The following is a 19,964-nucleotide window of genomic DNA, read 5'->3' as shown; positions in this document are numbered from 1 at the left end:
TGCATGTGCTGGATAATCTCCAACTACTCATTTAAATTTTATTTCTTCACCAACTTGTCATTAAAGTCACCCACTAAAATTTTTATATTTTCTTTTGGTAAAATGGATGTTTCATGTTCTATTCTAGCATTTCCCAAAAATCTTCCACTTTGTCAACATTTGTTCTGTTATGTTGGTTGATAGGTGCATGTGCATTTATAATAGTGAAACATTTATTGCCTGACTTGAACATCAGAAATGAAATTCGTTCTGATGGGGAGCTAAAATTAGTTATTGATTCCATAAGTTGCTGTTTGACCATAAATGCGGTCCCTAATATAGTCGTATTATTGGAATTTTTAATGGCTGGTTTTCCTTTGTGTATCCTGTATCCACCTGACTCAAATGCATTTTCATCCAGATACCTTGTTTCTTGAAGTGCTAATACAAGTATGTTGCATTGATTGAGAGTGTCTGATAGGTGTTTTAGTTTTCCAACTGTCATAAGTGTGTTGATGTTTAGGGTCCCCAATAGATGTTTTTTCTTGGGTCTTATGTTTGAAGAAATACTACGAAGCTCCAATTCTTCCTTACATGATGTTGTAGGTTCTCCAAAATCCAAATGCCTAGTTGCACCGCCATGAATAGCAATGGAAGAGTGGTTACTTCCTGGAGTAGTTTTCCTTTTGAAATTTACAATCATGTCTTAGGTTAAAGTTTGGTTTGGGGAAAGGTAGTTGAACCTTTCGATGATAAAAATTCAAGCATTTAGCTTAGAATTATAAGTGAGGCCACCACTAACATGTGGGACAGACACCTTTTGTAGCTGCCCACTGTGGGAACAGACACTACAGTCTGGTGCTTTTATACAAAAGCCTGCCTCTTCCGCCAGTTCCGCCGTTCTGATGATCTTCATCGCCGCCTTCACTGCCGTTGAGGTCCTCACCGTTTCCCTGGAAAGGGACCCTCACGAGGTACTACCACCCGGGCCAGGTGAACCAAGGTTTTTTAATGAGGTTTTACTCCTCCCCCTCCTCCTTTTTCAACCGAGCTTGGGACCGGTTTGGCGGAGTTGGATAATATTTTATAATATTCAAAAGGCTAATTCGGAATCTTCCATTTCGGCACAGAAATGACATTAGAAAAACTTTCGATAAGGCTGGTATTCCACTATCAAATTTCTTTGTCAAAGATTTGATCAAATATTCATCAAATATATTTCACAAAGATCTTTGACGTGGTGCTAAAAAGGGGTATTACACTGTTATCATATTTTTTGTCAAAGTTCACGATGGTTAACAACAACAACTTGTTATTAACCTCAGCAGTTGCATGTACCACAATTGCACTGTGTGCACCTATGGAAGAGAAGCAGGGGGAAAAAAAGGAAACCTACCTAGGTAAACCCGTGGGTTTTACGACGACACGATAAAAGCATTCAACAAAACTTGTTACGTGAGCTTATAGTGGAGGACATCAAGTCATACATCAATTACTTAAGAATGGATGGGTATACATTTCAGTATGTGCTTAGTGAAGTGTATCCTCACATCACAAAGCACAATACTCACTTAAGAACTGATATATCAGCAGAAGACAGACTCACTGTAACACTCCGATTCCTTGCTACAGGAGAGAGTTAGGTTATGTTAGGTCAGGTCTCCAATCTTCTTAATCTATTTTTGTATTCAGGGTGCCTCACATTGTAAAGCGCCTCATCAGCTTCATACATCTCTTGGTACACACCAATTGTATTTACCGGCAATGTTTATAAAAACACTACAGATGACAGAACACTGCAGCGATGATAGCACTCCACGTTGTAACATGTCACATTGCAGTGAACAGAAAACAAGCGACTACTTTGATCAAATCTACAGCGAGGCCCTATATTTGATCAAATTTATTTGACAACAGACGAGATTTGACAAAGTTCCCTATTACACCATCAAATTTCTTTGACAAAGAAATCTGATAATGTAATACCAGCCTAACACAAACACACACAAACGAAACAAACTGAGACCCAAAGATGTTGGATTTTAATAACTTTGTTAAGAACTTACTCGATAAGGAGGGGAGGTAGTGAGAAAGTACTCCTGGGTCGGAGTATATGCTTCATAGTTTTTATTCATATGAAACTGAAAACTTTCTCTGAGAAAGTGCTTTTGCTCTGAGTATCTACTCTGGAGAATGTTCTCGTTTTTATTCAAACGACCCAATGTATTTACAGAAACCGGAAGTGTTCAGCCAAAGAAGAAGACGCAACCAAGAACTGCAACAAATGAAGATGCCCAAATAAGTGCGTTAGCTGCCGTTGAGGCTAATCCGCACATCAGTAGCAGACAAACTGAGCAGGAATTTCAAAAAGTTGGTTTTGAAAATTCTACATCATCATACATTTCACCCTCACCATATTTCTATGCACCAAGAATCGCATGTTGATGATTTTGAACGACGTGTAAATTATTGCCACTGGACACAAAAAAAATTACAAGATGATAACATGTTTTTTTCAAGAGTTCTATTTGGTGACGAAGCGTCATTCACAAACAGATGTAACATAAACCAGCATAATATGCACTATTGGTCAATGGAAAATCCACAATGACTGCGACAAGTGGAGCATCAGCGACACTGGCGGCATAATGTAAAGCGTGGAATTATGGGAGGACATCTAATTGGCCCTTATTTTCTCGATGGCAATCTAAATGGTGCAACGTATGCCGATTTCTTAATTAATGTGTTACCGATTCTACTACAAGATGTTTCACTTCCTGACAGAATGGTGATGTACTTTCAACATGATGGATGTCCGGCACATAGCACGCGCGCAGTTGAAGCGGTATTAAATAGAATATTTAATGAGAGGTAGATTGGTCGTAAAAGCACATCTACCGGACCTTACATCTTCGTACTTCATTCTTTGGGGAAAATTGAAAGATATTTGTTTTCATGATCCACAGACAATGCCTGAAAACATGCATCAGTGCATTGTCAATGTATGTGCGACAATGACTGAAGGCGATCTACTCGCTGTTGAGAGGAATTTCGTTACGTGTATTGCCAAATGCATTGAAGTTGAAGGGCATCATTTTAAGCATTTGTTACATTAATGAGGTATTACGATTGGTCACACAGTAACAGCATGCGATCCCATAATTTATGATAAGGTCACAAAAGTAAATGTATCACATTGGAACAACAGAAAATAAAGTCCAAACGTAACTACTTTTTGTGTTTTAATTTAAAAGACCACATTGTTACCAACTGTTCATCTAAATGGGTGAGGCATATTATAAGTGTTCGAATATTACAGTGCCATCCAAATCAAACATTCATATTTATTTGCGTACTCTACGAATATGTAATAAAAATGGGGGTGCCTAATAAAAAAATGCAGTTTCTATCAATTTGACGACTGGCATCTGTTTTCCCTCATCATGCTCAATCAGATTTGTTGTTCTTATTTTTTCATTTGATGCTAATTTCTTGGGATATTTGCTCTGGTCACTATCAGAGGACCCGCCTGTTTAGTCCATGATCAAGTAACAAACTAACTACAAATAATCTACTAGACAAACACCGATAAGGCTTCCATAAACATTGCAGCCATAATAAAGGTAACAGATAACCTGAAGCTTGCCATGGATGCACAAGGGCAGCTATCATGTGCTTCTTAGTCTTCAGCAAAGCCTTTGACACTGTTGAATATGACATTTTACTTTCCAAACTTAACATGCTAAATTTCCCGCCAAGTGCAGAGCAATGGTTTCACTCGTAGCTGACATCTCACCAACAATGCATCATGTCTGGCAACATACAGTCACCATGAAGACAGGCAGCACCAGATGCCCCCAGGGTTTGGTATTGGGTCCTATACTCTTTTAATTTTATGTAAATGTGATGTGTCATCAGTCATGTCCTATTCAAAATAGCACATGTATACTGATGACCTGCAGTTGTATCTAAGTGGAAAATCTATAAACCTGAAGACAGCTATTGAGAGTCTCAATACCGACTTGTACGCACCATCAACATGGGCGCAAGATATAGGGCTAAAACTCAACGCATCTGAAACCCAAGCAGTACTGGTTGGTCATTCTGACTCATTAGCCCGAAATATCGGAAATCTGTACCATCTTTAATTCTAAATGGGACAAATATCAACCTCTCTCATTCAGCAAAGAGTCTAGGAGTAATAACAGATGAAAATCTAAACTGGACTGAGCAAAGACTGTAATGTGCAAGAAGGCATCAGCAACTCTATGTGGCCTACAAAAATATAAAATGTCTCTCCTCTTCACCTGAGAAAGAAAGCTTTACAAACACTCATACCTACAGCTATCGATCACAGCGATGTTACCCTGTAAGGCCTTTCTCAGGGAAGCTCTAGGGGCCTGGTTTTGAATGCCTATGTTCGTTATATTTGTGATGTTCAACTCTCCGATCATATTTTACCATCATACACATAGCTATCCCCGCTGCTAACAGACAAATGCAGAGATTTCCCTACGCTCTGTCCTCTCTACTATCTCATTGATGAACCCTTAAAGCTCTAGTGTCAACAACATGGCAGAAACACCCTTTCCCATCAGAGTAAAATCCTTTTTGTCCCACTCCATCTTTCAGCCATGTTCTCGAAGTCTTTCTCAGTAGCAGGAACCTGGCTCTCGAGCAGCCTCCTGCATTATATTAGAGAACTAAATACCATCTCCACTTTCAAAGACAGGTAATCACATATCTACTAAAGCAACAATAACATCACCATTACCCCTGCGTGTACTCGGTGCCCTTGCACATCACTCTTTCCAACCTGATCTTCATTTCCCAGGATCCTTAGCTGATGCAGTCTAATGAAATTTTCTTATCCTAGAACTATCAGTAAACATCTATTTTGTAGACCTATAATTCTTCTTATGTCTGCCATTGCCGTCGTCGCCGTCTTCACCATCACTATTAGAGGCTGAGGCTGCAGTAGTACAAGTAATGCCATTATTAACTCCCACTCCCGACACTCAAATCATTTTAATACTAGTTGTCATATTAAGACAGTCATTTCTTAGGTAACTATGACATAACAGATACTATATGTGTGAAACTCTGGTCTGATGTAAGGAATGGCCTGATGGCCCTAATCAGATCACGTCAAATAAATAAATAAAGATATGATCCTTGGAATAATCAAGCTTACCAACCATGAAGGTGCAACAAAAATACTCCATTCTTTCAAGGAAATTTATCAGACTTATCAAAAGACCCTCAGACATATATACTCATATCAATTGACTGATAACATTATTCTGACTACCCTTTATAATAGACTTTGTGGCAGGAGTGTAGGTGAATCATTGGCGTATATCAAGAACGGGAATAGTTAGTACAAGGGCAGAATCCTGTGAGAATTCTCTGGAAATTTGTAGGGTATTGCAGTTCTTCACCATGGCTGGTTGACTCTATTGGATGGGTCACTTCTGATTGGAGACATTTCTGTATGTTTGATAGGATACCGTTCAAGTTTAGTGATTAGGATTTCGTCAGATACTGTACCAAATGCTTTGCTTGACACCAGAAGTGAATGAAAATGAGTGGCTTTCAAGTCTGTCAATAACTTCGGCAACTATGTATTTAACAGCAGCAACTGTGAGCAAACAAGGTGTAAAATCAACTGTCAAACTCAAAACAGAAACTGCATTGCTCTTTAATGCAGAGTTCTCTGCCTTTGAAAGCAGTTAGTGAAGGGATATTGGCCAGTAGATATCAGGGTTGTTATCTCCTCACACCAGTGCCATTTGATGCTCACAGTTCACAATAGTTTACGTGATTTACTTTCTTTGTGCCAGTTAATAACAATTCCCCAAAACTGCATTAATTTTCTCTGCTGTAGTGTCTTTACAATTTCAAGTTCAGGAATAGTTGGTATTATTACATTTTTCCAATCCATTTGTTGGTGTGAACTACAATGTCTTCTACCATGTTTCAGTGATGAACATATGGAATGCATCAAAATGCGTAAGTGCATTTCTGGCAGTCCCTTTCGGCCCAGGTAAAAATTAGATAAAGTTTTTAGCACTTGTTCTTTCTACAATAAGAGGTTGACTAATGCAAACCTCTTCATTACCTTTTCCAATATAAAATGTATAGAGGCCTGCTGTAACATCATGTACAGAAGTTTCCTGCATGTCATCTCCCATTGTGACTATACAGATTCACCATTGTGATCATAAGCTTCAATAATTATATATCAAAATCGTCATAAGATTCATCACACGTCTGAACATCTTCTGAGTATCTATAGGTTTGATTGATCCATGGGAGAGTGTCACAGAGATACTGAAGGAACTGAACTGGAAGACTCTTGAAGATAGACGTAAACTATACTGAGAAAGTCTACTTACAAAGTTTCAATAACCAGCGTTAAATGATGGCTTTGGGAATGTACAACAACCTCGTATGTATCACTCACATAGGGATCGTGAGGATAAAATTAAAATAATTACTGTACACACAGGCATTCAAACAATCATTATTCCTGCACTCCATACATGAATGGAATGGGAAGAAACCCCATTAACAGGTAGAATGGAATGTTCTCTATGCCATGACCTCACAGTGGTTTGCACAGTAGAGACACAGTTGTAGATGTAGGATTTCTTAGAGTCCCTTGCCGTATCACTTCCCTGGAAATAAATATATTCACAGTACAACCAATTATAACTATTACTATTAACAAGTATTGAAAAAATGTGTAACACATCATAAGCATTTAAAGCTGACCAAATACTTACATGAGAGTACTTTGAGAGTATAGAGAGAATGTCTCTGAGATCTGCTATGGCAAACTGGGGATTTGGTGGCTGATACTCTGTGAAAATTAAAAAAAAAAGGGATGTGTGTGTGTGTGTGGGGGGGGGGGGGTGTATGCAGGGGAAGACTTTTGAAAATGGTAGTCTGGATCATGAACAATGATGACATGTGGGAACTCAATTACACTTCCAAGCACATAAATGGAGGGAAGGAGGGAAGTACTACGGCTCTAACTGAATTGCACACCATGCAACTAATGAATCTAGAGTAGGGAGTGTTGAACAACACCAAGGTACTAGTACTGACCTCTTATGGTAGACAAAATGGGTCAGAATGCTGTTGCAAAAACAATGAAGAAAGTAGGCCTATGCCAAGTTTAACAGAACGCAAAATCCACACAACTGGCAAAGTTTTACAGAACATCGAAACTTAGCATAAACTTCAATGCAAGGTGATTTAAATTGTTTCCATAACGAAGCTCTGTCTCGAAATCTGACAGGAAACCCAACGAGATTTCGGCCGTATGTAAAAGTACACCCGTGGAAAGACGCCAGAAAAAAATCACAATTTGTATTATCTGACAAAGTCATCAAGGAAAACAAAAGTAATATCTGGAGTTCTGCGAGGAAGTGTGATAGGCCCTCGGTTGTTCTGATCTACGAGCGCGCCAAATTTACGTCTTTTACGACAGATATTGTAGGTGCAAGACAGTTTCAAAATGACGTCTGTAGATGATGTAGGTACGTTAAAAACAATGTACCATCATTGAATTTCTCACTGCAGAGAAAGAAACTGTGTGGAATATTCACAAACGCTTGTAAAACGCCTATGGAGCATCTGCTGTCGACAGAAGTTTTTAATAAATAATAATAATAAGAAAAGGTAGAAGTATTAGTCGCTGGTCACCAAGGGTGAGGTCATCAGAGGCGATACGGCAGACCTCCACGATTTGCAGCAGCCGGGAAGACCATCCACAGCTGTCACACCTGACCTAGCTCCCTCGGATGTCCACTTGTTTGGGCCATGAAAGGATGCTATTCGTGGAAGACATTTTGAGGGCGATGAGAAAGTGATTCACACAGTGAAGCACTGGCTCCGCCACCAGGACAAAGGTTGGTACCGACGGGGCATACACACCCTTGTTTCGCGCTGGAGGAAGGCCATAAGAACATGGTGATTACGTGGAAAAAATGGTGTGCAGATAAAAAACCATTCTTCCGTATGTGTAATTCTCAATAGGCCTATGTCCAATAAAGAGTTGTTGGAGAAAAAATCTGGTGAATTACTTTCTGGGTAACCTCATACATAAATAACATAGGAGACAATGTGAGCAGCCCTCTTAAATTGTTTGCAGATGATGATATTCACCATCTTGTAAAGTCATCAGATGATCAAAACCAATTACAAAATGATTTAGAAAAGATATCTGTATGGTGCAACTGGCAACTGACTCTAAATAAGGAAAAGTATGAAGTCACCACATGAGTACTAAAAGAAATCCGCTGAACTTCGATTACACGAAAAAAATCATACAAATCTAAAGGCTGCAAATACTTGAGGATTACATTTACGAATGACTTAAATTGGAACGATAACACAGAAAACATTGTGGGGAAAGCAAACGAAGACCGCGATTTATTTGCAGAACACTTAGAAAGTGCAACAAGTTTTCTAAAGAGACTGCGTACACCACGCTTGTCCGCCCTCTTCTGGAGTACATAAAATGTATTCGCTGTTGCGAATACGAACTACCATCAGCTGTTTAAGGAATGAAGACAGTGCAAACTTATGCCGAATCGAGTCTCGAACCCAGAATTCCCGCTTTACTTGAGCGGTAGCCTTAATTACAGACCCAGATTCCCATTATCACCATATGTCTTCGTTCCTGCGTCACAACCTGTGGCCACGTTATGTAATTCCCGTACGTGGGAAGACGTTTTAATTGCTGCCTGACGTCGGGGGATAAATACGGTATTGCAATGCCTGTGTTGTTAAGAAGAACGATGTAATGTTCCCTTCAGACAACACAGGTATACGCTACACAACAGGCAGCCACCACAATAACAGTTTCATTTCACAGGCTAAACTATTAATTTCTATTTCAACATACAAAGTAAATTCAAAAGTATGACACAACCCAAAAATAAAAATCGTAAATATGGGATAAACACCGAAAGTGAAAGAAAGAGCGTCTACAACACGCAAGCAATTCGTCTTCTCCGGCACATCTAATTACGAACTTATCAACGCTTATCCCAAATCATCCTCCCATGGCTGCGTCCTTGTCCTTGTCCTTCTGGAAATCTGGACAGTGGAAATCATATACTGCCAACATAGACGATATTTATGGTCCATGACTGCCAACATCTTCGCTACATGGCGCTCACGCTTAGCACTAGACTGTGCGTGGCACACAGACGAATAGAAACCATTTCATGGGGATGGTAGTGAACACTAACAAATAGTTCATAAGACAGACCAAAACGACATGTTCAGTTATTAAACTGAACATACCTATTTGCTTCTTACTCTGTAAGACCTACACTTAGAAGTTATGTAATGTATGTTCTTTGCTAAACGTTCCGTGTAAAGCTTTTTATTTAGTGCATCTATTATTTCCAAATAGTTGTGTTACCGCAACCTGATTACCATACACACGACTTCAGCTAATACTATCGATCGATCGATCACACATGGAGAATCGATGAATTCAAATTTAGATTGTATGTTTACACTGTTTACAGTTGGTTTCGACATGTAAATAGAGTATGAATGAATAGTAACATCAGTTGTGATTGAAAGTGAAAAGCCAAGCATGTGACAGTGTCGGAAACGCAACTTCTGTTACCATCTTTTTCGCACAACTGTTGATCTCAGTTGCATTCTGCGTTTGCCTCACTCCAACGCTTAAACAGCAGTAAGTATTCCAACCGTAGTGACAGCAGGCGTATGCTAACCTCAGATTTCGTCATTTGGTTTTCCGAACCTTTTCATAATTTATGCCGCGAGCAAAGTATTATAGCTGAATCATGAACCTTCATTATCTGTATATGGCGGCAGGCACAAAAATGGTGCGTTAACATCCCACAAAACTTTATAGTTTTGTGTTGCCACGGTACGAAACACTTCGTCTGCAGTAGGCATACCTGTAAGCTAGGTGTTCTGTGCAGTGATTAGTTCTACTTTCATTTGGACTTTATACGTGGCTAACAATCTGCCGGTCTATGAAGAGACTGCTGTGTGTCACAACACATGTTACTCAGGAGACTTGGTAAATCAAACTGTGGGTCCAAAGAGGTTTTCAGTAAACATCTAAAGCAGCGTAATTACGTCAATAATCAGTATACAACGTTATATTCAGGGGAGCACCGTTGAGATACTTTCTAAATTTTCCAATGGCATTCTGCATCCTGTTGTGTTAAGTCTTGCCAACAAGTCATCCCCAGTTACTCATTAAGCTAAACCAGTGCTCCGTCCATAATACTAAAAATCTAGAATATTAACAATACAATCCAGACAAGTACATTCTGGTTAATGTCATCTCATACTTAATATCTGAAACAAATGATTAGATGTGAGAGTTCTGGTATCAAATAGGACTGCTATGTTGTCTCAATATGCTTCTTTTAATTTTTCTCTAGTTTAACTGGCAATATTTTTCAATCGCTTCAGATTTATGCAGTTGCTGATTCGCAGTCATGTTTTAGATTTTGAAATATTTTTAGAGTTAAATTCTGGATCTGCTGGAAGAGCAATGAAATGATGACCTTTTAAATTTACATATATAGGCTCTACTCTGTAAATTGTTGTGAAGTGCACGGCAGAGGTAACCACATATTAAGATTTCTTCCCATTGCAATCTCATATGGAGTGTGGACAGAAAGATTGCATAAGTGCCTCAGGGTGTGCTTTAATGAGTCTAGCCATTCTTATTCTCATAGTTGTAAAGACAGTAATATGTAGAGGTTTGTAGTATATTCCTTCATTTTTCACTTAATACATATCTTAAATTTTGAAAGTAAACTTTGCTGGTATAATTGACGCCTATCTTCAAACTTCTGCTAGTTGAGGTTTTTCAGCATCTCAGTGAAGCTGTCCTATTCGTCGAAAACCATATATTTTGAGTTATGTGCTTTTCTGCAGCCTATAAACACTGCATCTACCTCACTATCTTGCTCTGCAGCTCAGCTCAGAATATGTTCTAAAATACTCTAATGGATGAAAGTCAAAGATATTGAACTACTTGGTGTGGCAGGAAGTCTGAGAGAATTTTGTAAGCGTAGGCTTCCGCGGCCGTTGTCTTCTTCAGTAAAATTCTTCAGGGTATCAGACCGCATCGTCATAATTTAAAATGCGCCAACGTTTCGGCCAGCGTTGGCGCATTTTAAATTATGACGATGCGGTCTGATACCCTGAAGAATTTTACTGATGAGAGAATTTTATCATCATATATCACTGCATTACTATTCATTAATATGTATTGAACATAAGTTTTGTTTATTCATTCTGCTACCCATCTTGTAGACAGGCGTGTCTTGTGTTTTGTTCCAACTACTGGACAAAGTTTTTTGTTGGAGATACCGTTGATATATTATAGTTAGTGAAGGGGATTCTATCTGGTTCTGGAGCTTTGTTCAGTTTTAGTGGTTCAGCTGTTTCTCAACACTACAGACTCTAATATATGTAAGTCATTTAGGAGCACAGGAGACTATCACCAAAAGAGAAATAACAATTGGTACCTTTGGGAATAAACCCTTTGTTGAGCTAGAGTACAAACACACTGCTGGACACATTGCCAGAATTGCATTTCTGCAGGTGGACTAGGATGGAGTGGGTAGAGGGAAAGAGAGATGGGAGACGGGAAAAGCCGGTTGCGTAGTTTGTGTCTCGGAGGGAAGTAACAGATTTTTTGGCTAGGGATATGGGAGGGACATTTGGTAGGTGCACAGGCTAGGCGTGTGATAATCGGGTACCAGAACCAGTGAGGTACAGCACATGACGAAGGTGATACGGAGGTATGGACTGGGAGGGAGGACAGGATGGAGGAAGGGGAAACTTGGATAGAGGGTGTGAGGATAGTATGTTAATTTCAGTTGAGGCCTGGAAGGTTACGGGAGTGTAGGATGAGCTGTAAGGTTAACTCCCATGTGCATATGAGGGTCACTCCAAAAGAAATGCATACTATTTTTGTAAAAATACAGTTTTCATTCTGCATGTGTGAAAGTTTTACAGTGTGTAGATACGTCCTCCTCGCTTGTTTTCAAACTTAGTTCAACCTGTTCCCGTGAGTGGCACCATCACAGCATGTCTTCAAGATGGCTGCTACACCTGACGTTCGTCAGAAGCAACATGCTGTCATAGAATTCCTGTGCTGTGAAAATAAGACAGTGGGAAACATCCACAAGAGGTTGAAAAGTGTGTATGGAGATGCTGCTGTCGATCACAGTACAGTCAGTCAGTGTTCAAGCTGGTTACGTGATGAAAGCGGGCATAGCAATTTTGAGGATTATCCTCACAGCGGCAAGCCTGGTACTGCACACACTCCAGACAATGTGCAGAGAGTTGATGAATTGGTGACTGCTAGCAGACACACCACAGTGAACGAATTATCACGCTACGTTGGGATAGGGGAAGGAAGTGTTTGCAGAATACTGAAAGTGTTGGCGTTAAAAAAAGGTTTGTGCCAGGTGGGTTCCCAGGATGTTGACAGTGGCTCACAAAGAAACAAGAAAAACGGTATGCAGCGAACTTTTGGAACAGTATGAGAATGGTGGAGATGAATTTCTTGGAAGAATTGTGACAGGTGATGAAACATAGCGCCATCATTTTTCACCAGAGACAAAGAGACAATCAATGGAGTGGCATCATGCAAATTCACCTAAGAAAAAAAAAAATTCAAAACCTCACCTTTTGCTGGAAAAGTTATGGCTACGGTGTTTTTCAATTCTGAAAGACTCTTGCTTGTGGACATCATGCCAAGTGTAATCACCATAAATTTTGATGCATGTGTGAAAACACTGAAGAAACTTCAAGCTCGACTGAGTCGTGTTCGACCAAATTTGCGAAAGCAGGATGTTTTGCTGTTGCACAACAATGCACGGGCACATGTCAGTCAAAAAACCATGGAAGTGATCACAAAACTCGGATGGACAACACTGAAACACCCGCCTTACAGTCCTGACCTGGCTCCATGTGACTATCATCTCTTTGGGAAACTGAAAGACTCTCTTCGTGGAACAAGGTTTGAAGATGATGACTCCCTTGTGCATACTGCCAAACAGTGGCTCCAACAGGTTGGTCCAGAATTTTACCGTGCGGGTATACAGGTGCTGGTTCCCAAGATGGTGTAAGGCAGTTGAGAGGGATGGAAATTATGTGGAGAAATGAAAATATTGCTCCTAAAGGATGTATCTACACACTGTAAAACTTTCAAACATGTAGTATAAAAGATGGATTTTTAAAAAAATTGTTTGCATTTCTTTTGGAGTGACCCTCGTATTTCAGAAAAGCTGGGGCTGAGGGGAAGGGTCCAGATACTGTGGGTTGTGAAGGAGACATTGAACTCAAACATGTCAAGCTCTGCTACATGCTGTGTCTCTAGGTGATCAACTCTGTTCTTGAGCACAGTTTCGTGGTGGCCATTCTTTCTGATGAGCAGCTAATTGATTGTCGTAGCGTCATAAAAAGCCATGCAGTGATCGCAACGGACTTGGTATCTAAAATGGCAGCTTTCACAGATGGCCTTGCCTCTGGTGGTGTGGGATAAGCCTGTGACAAGACTGGAGTAGGAAGTGCTGGGTGAGTTGATTGGGCAGGTCTTGCACCTGTGTCTTCAGTATATCATTTCAGTGGCAAGGGGTTGGAAGTGGGATAGGAATGGAGCAATATGTTGTGTAGGTGGTGTGGGCAATGGAATACCACTTTTGATACTGGGTGATGAGAGGTGTGCTCTTTTGTAGCTGATTCTTTAGGGTTGTGTGAGGACATGGCATGGGAAATCTGTTTGTGGAATAGGTTTGGGGGTTGTGCCTGTCTATGAAGGCACTCGTGACACCTTCAACTTCCTGGGCAAGAGAATTCAGATATGCCATCCACAGGTATAGGAACTATTTTTTGCTATGGAAGGAGCAACAGCTGTTGAAATGTGTGGGTGGGGAGGGCAGGGGGGTTGTAGGAGGAGGAGAAGGAGAACGGATGGAGCCATCAGATGTGTGGAAGTCAGTATCCCGGGACGTGGCATGTCGAGCTGAGAAGGACTGTGTGAAGTGAATGGGAGAGAGTGTGTTGAAGATGTGGACGAATGAGGATAGGGTGTCTTGGCCCAGAGTCCAGATAATGAAGATATCATCAATGAACCTGAACCAGATAAGGGGTTTGGGCCTTTTGGAAGCTGGGAAGGTTTCCTCTAGATGGCCCTTGGGTCATTCCATGTCAAGTCACCCAGGCCTTGACACCAACCATGTCAGATTTTGATGAAACTTGGTACAATTACTTCTTTTATCATCCTGAAAGCACTTGTAAATTTTTTTCTCTATCTCTTATAGTTTTTTTATATAAATTTTTAAAGTTTTTAGATTTGGCGTTGTTTCAGCAGTCGGAAATCTTAACTTAAACATGTCCTCACAACAAAAAAAATTTGTATATTAAAGAATACTCGACATATCAGTATGAAATTTTGGAATAAGTTTGTGTATTATATATAAATGTTAAAAAAATTACCATAAAGATATATTAAAATCTTCCAAATGAAAAAATATACAAGATTTTTATTTTTATTTTTTTTTTTAGCTAACAGATGTTTAGTTTTACAAAAACTGCAGTATCTAGAGTCTCAGACCTGATAGAAAGCTCAAATTTGTTTTAAAATACTCTTAATTGTATAGGCTATTAGATAAAAGAAAAATTATGTTGGCGTTTTAACCTGTTTAATAGTTATCTAATTTTTAAAATAATATTAATTATATTTTAAAAATAAAAAGTACCAAGTGACTTAGACACCGAAAATAAGTTTTTGTCTTCTTGGAGTAACAATGTACGCTTGGATTTTGTTTTGTTACTCCTGTGTTTTGAAGTAAAAAATTATTACAGTGTTAAATAGTGCTTGGATAGTATTTTATTAAGTTTATTCGAACTTTCAGTAAGTACTGTTACTTAGTTTACAGAGATTCTTTTCCAATATCCTATAAAAGTGAAATCAGTATGTCAGATATTCAAACCTGTAGCGTAGGGTTATTTAAAAAATCTGACTGTTTCCAAACAACCTACACACCTTCAAAAAAGTTACAACCAGTATCTGAATTGAGTGAGGAAGAAAAAGATTTGATCCACTTACGATCTGGAATTAATCTGTGTGAATTTAAGAATATATGTTCACACCACAGCTACTACTTTTTAAATGTTTTTGAAAAGTATCAAACAACGTGTGTAGACCCACTAAAAAAACACAAAAAGCCCATCAAAAAATCGTTGAGAAGTGTAGTTTTGGATCTTTATAAACAATTACTGACAAAAAATATTAGCATAAAACCTGGACAAAAGCTTTGCTCAACATGCCGTAACTTTTGTGAGGAAAAAGTAAGAGTTGAAGTCAATGAAAATGAAACAGATGATGAAGTCATGCTTGAATTAGAATCATTGGAATCTAGAAATGAATCCCTCGTACAAACAAACATTGCTCTTGATAATTTAGGTTTAACACCGACAAAGCTTCATGGTTTGTCAGAACAAAGTAAAGGGTCTTATTTTAAAAGGAAGGTTAGCAGTATTGAAAAGACTGCAAAAAAGGCGGTTTCAAAAGCATTAAAATATGATGCACCAAGTTCTGATGATGACGAAGAAGATACAAGTGTGGTTGAGAAAGCAAAGGATTTTGATGTAATGATTTCTCTTATGAAAGAAAAGATTTCATCTGTTGGGAGGTCTAGAAAAATCCAGATTCTGACCTCGGCTCCAGATTCTTGGAGTCGAAATAAAGTGATGAAAGAATTTAATGTAAGTGAGTACATGGTGCGACAAGCTAGAAAGCTAAAATCTGAAAAGGGTATTTTGGAAACTCCTGGTCCAAAAAAAGGTAAAACTCTTTCTGAAAATACAGTAAGACTTGTAACAGATTTTTATGAAAAGGATGAAAGTTCCAGAGTGCTACCTGGAACAAAAGACAAAGTAAGTGTTCAAAAAAATGTGTACATGCAAAAAAGACTCATTTTGTGTAACTTGAGAGAACTCTATTATTCTTTCATATGGGAGAATCCCGAGGTAGAAGTAGGATTTTCAAAATTTTGTTTCTTGAGACCTAAATGGTGTATCCTTGCTGATGCTGCGGGCACACACACTGTATGTGTATGCAGTATCCACCAGAATGTTAAACTATTACTGGATGCTGTGAAAATTGAAGAATCTTCTAATTAAGATGCTTGTGTGCAACACGGAAAACCAAAATTGCATGCTACATCATTGTGACAGCTGTCCTGCAAATACTGCACTGACTACTTAACTGAAAAACTAAGTGAAGATTATGATTTAGGAGAAGAAATTGTAATCAGTCAGTGGGTTAACACAGACAGGGCAGAAATGATCAAACAGTCTATCAGTGCTGAAGACTACATTTCTTTATTGGTTAGGTCATTGGAAAAGCTCACCCCACACTCGTTTATAGCAAAATCCCAATCAGCAGCCTTTAAAAGATTGAAAGAAGACCCACCACCCAATACAGCAATTATTGTGATGGATTTCAGTGAAAATTTGTTATACAAAATGAGATCCAAAGTTACCACTGGAATAGAGGTGGTTGTACTCTACACCCAGTTGGAGTTTTTCTAAGAAATGAGGAAAACAATGTTTTTGTTTCCAACCGCCGTTTTATTAGTGATGACCAAGAACATGACACTGGTTTTGTTAACTTTGTACAAAAAGAAATTACAAAGTGGCTGTCATTACATCATACTGACATTGACTCAGTTCACTACTTTACAGATGGTTGTGCTGGGCAGTACAAAAATAGAAACAGTTTTAAAAATTTGACTGAACACTTGAGAGACTTTAATTTGAAGGCCCAAAACACTTTTTTTTTTTTTTTTTTTTTTTTTTTTTTTTTTTTTTTTTTTTTGCAACAATTCATGGGAAGTCAATTTGTGATGGCCTAGGAGGAACTGTTAAAAGAATTTTAAGGAAAGCCAGTCTACAGCTTTCAGACGAAGAATAAATAATGACAGCAATCGATGTGCACAAGTTTTGTGAAAAAAATAATTCATTTTCACTTTATTGACAAAAAAGAAGCTGATTTGCTACGGTTAAAACTAGAAAAACGTTTTTCAGCAACCCGAACCATTCCTGAAACAAGAAGTTTTCATAACTTCAAACCACTTCCAACAAACAACCTTGAAGTTAGAAGGACTACAGATAGTGTAAAACCCTCCTTAGAAAAGACTAAGGAGGGTTTTACACTATTTCCATTCTTCTTCTGATTGGGTTCGTGTTGAACCATCCATAAATAGCTATGTGGCTGCAAATTATGATGGTAACTGGTACTTTGGACTGGTAAAAACAATATTCAATGATGAAGAAGATGCAGAAATTCTATTTCTGCATCCTTCAGGACCAGCTGCATCATTTTATTGGCCTGAAAGAGAAGATTCTTGCATAGTGCCTTTGGAGCACATAGTCTGTGTAGTAGACGCACCTCAATCGAGTGGCACTGGAAGAATGTATTACTTCAAAAAAGACTGTATCAAAAGAACTGAAAGCTCTTGGATGAAGTGGAAAAACAGTTCGAATCAGCATTAATGTTTATTAAAAAGACAAAATTACTCAAAAAATTCAATGTTTCAAGCAATCAGTTGGGTTATACATAAGTGTCGTAAGTACACTATCTTTGTACATAATTCTAATGTAATCTACTATAATTAATAAACATGTTAAAAAGCCATCATTATTTTTGTTTTATCAAGTAGCCTATATGTTTAAGAGTAAATTAAAACAAATTTGAGCATTCTATCACGTCTGAGACTCTAGATATTGCAATTCTTATAAAACAAAACATCCGTTAATATATATATATATATATATATATATATATATATATAAAAGGAAAGATGATGAGACTTATCAAACTAAAGCGCTGGCAGGTCGATAGACACACAAACACAAATATACACACAAAATTCAAGCTTTCGCAACAAACTGTTGCCTCATCAGGAAAGAGGGAAGGAGAGGGAAAGACGAAAGGATGTGGGTTTTAAGGGAGAGGGTAAGGAGTCATTCCAATCCCGGGAGCGGAAAGACTTACCTTAGGGGGAAAAAAGGACAGGTATACACTCGCACACACACACATATCCATCCACACATACAGACACAAGCTGAAAATATGTCTGCTTGTGTCTGTATGTGTGGATGGATATGTGTGTGTGTGCGAGTGTATACCTGTCCTTTTTTCCCCCTAAGGTAAGTCTTTCCGCTCCCGGGATTGGAATGACTCCTTACCCTCTCCCTTAAAACCCACATCCTTTCGTCTTTCCCTCTCCTTCCCTCTTTCCTGATGAGGCAACAGTTTGTTGCGAAAGCTTGAATTTTGTGTGTATATTTGTGTTTGTGTGTCTATCGACCTGCCAGCGCTTTAGTTTGGTAAGTCTCATCATCTTTCCTTTTAGATATATTTTTTCCACGTGGAATGTTTCCCTCTGTTATATATATATATATATATATATATATATATATATATATATATATATATATATATATATATAGAAAATATTAATTAATAAATAAATTTGCTGCAAAAATTCGTGATGTTATCTAAGAGAGTTTTTAAGATAAGCAATTTTAAAGTTTTGAATACAAATTAAATTTACCATTTCCGAAGGTTCGGAAAACGCAAAACATAAAAACTTTAAAAATTTATAAAAAAAAAACTATAAGAAATACAGCAAAAAAAATTGCAGGTGTTGTCAGGATGGTATTAGAACCATTTGAGCCAAATTTCATGAAAATTTAAGTAGGTGGGTGTAAAATTTATTTTTTATTGGGTGATTTGATATGGAATGACCCCTTGGAAACTCTGGCATAGGAGGATGCCAAGTGGGTATCCATGGCTGTGCCATGGATTTGTTTGTATACATTCCCTGAAAAGGAGAAGCAGTTATGTGTGAGGTTATAACTGGCAAAGTGTATGAGAAATGAGGAGTCTGGGCACTAATTGTAACACCACTGACAGCCTTTACATATGATCAAAATTTCTGAAGATTTTGTGAGAGTTCTATTGATACGTTTCATTTATGGTACTCATTGAAGCTTTTACACATTGCCTTTTGACAGCCAAATGCATTTCTTTTAGTGTCTTTATCCATAGCCCTGTTGTTGTGGTCTTCTGTCCTGAGACTGGTTTGATGCAGCTCTCCACGCTAATCTATCCTGTGCAAGCTCCTTCATCTCCCAGTACCTACTGCAACCTACATCCTTCTGAATCTGCATAGTGTATTCATCTCTTGGTCTCCCTCTACGATTTTTACCCTCCACACTACCCTCCAATGCTAAATTTGTGATCCCTTGATGCCTCAGGACATGTCCTACCAACCTATCCCTTCTTCTAGTCAAGTTGTGCCACAAACTTCTCTTCTCCCCAATCCTATTCAATACCTCCTCATTAGTTACGTGATCTACCCACCTAATATCCATAGCCCTAAGCTGTGTTTTATGCCTATTGCGCAGTAGGGACTCTTTGCATGGTAGTTTCTTTACAGTGACTGAATACCAGGGGGGAGGGGAGGGGGGTCCCTCCCATCATGAACTGTTCTACTAGTTACATATATATCCAGTGCTTGCTCAATTATTATTCTAAAACTGAGCCACAGTTAAGAGTTAAATGACAAGAATATTACTCAAGTCAGAGTTACATGAACCCATTTTACCCATCCAGTTTATTTCATTCGTGGCAGATGAATTACAGGATGTAACAGCTAACAGTTTAGGGGTCAGTTGCTCCCTCCAAAGGAAAATAAACCTTTCTTAAGTAGGTACATGAAATTCCATAATTAACAGTTTTTTATTGCTGTTTTAAAGAGAGAGAGAGAATGTGCTATGTCATAGTTCATTTATTTTTCTTCTGACACTTTATTTCAAAAAATGGCAGATAACTCATTCATTTGAATAAAATACAGTTGTACCTCACTTAACAAACACTCCCC

General features: G+C 38.5%; 1 protein-coding gene across 1 annotated transcript in view; it reads left to right on the top strand.

Moving 5' to 3' along the window:
* Positions 1–9,471: 9,471 nt before the first annotated feature.
* The window catches only part of LOC126262431 (CDK-activating kinase assembly factor MAT1), a 31,205-nt gene continuing 20,712 nt past the window's right edge, over positions 9,472–19,964 (top strand). Inside the window, exon 1 of the mRNA XM_049959072.1 lies at positions 9,472–9,703. The gene's annotated coding sequence lies outside the window, so the exon portion shown is untranslated. The remainder of the gene's footprint in view (positions 9,704–19,964) is intronic.

Source organism: Schistocerca nitens, chromosome 6 (assembly GCF_023898315.1).
Source record: "Schistocerca nitens isolate TAMUIC-IGC-003100 chromosome 6, iqSchNite1.1, whole genome shotgun sequence".
Classification (NCBI taxonomy): domain Eukaryota; kingdom Metazoa; phylum Arthropoda; class Insecta; order Orthoptera; family Acrididae; genus Schistocerca; species Schistocerca nitens.
Note: the sequence above shows the minus strand (reverse complement) of the source record. Positions and strands in the feature narration are given on the sequence as shown.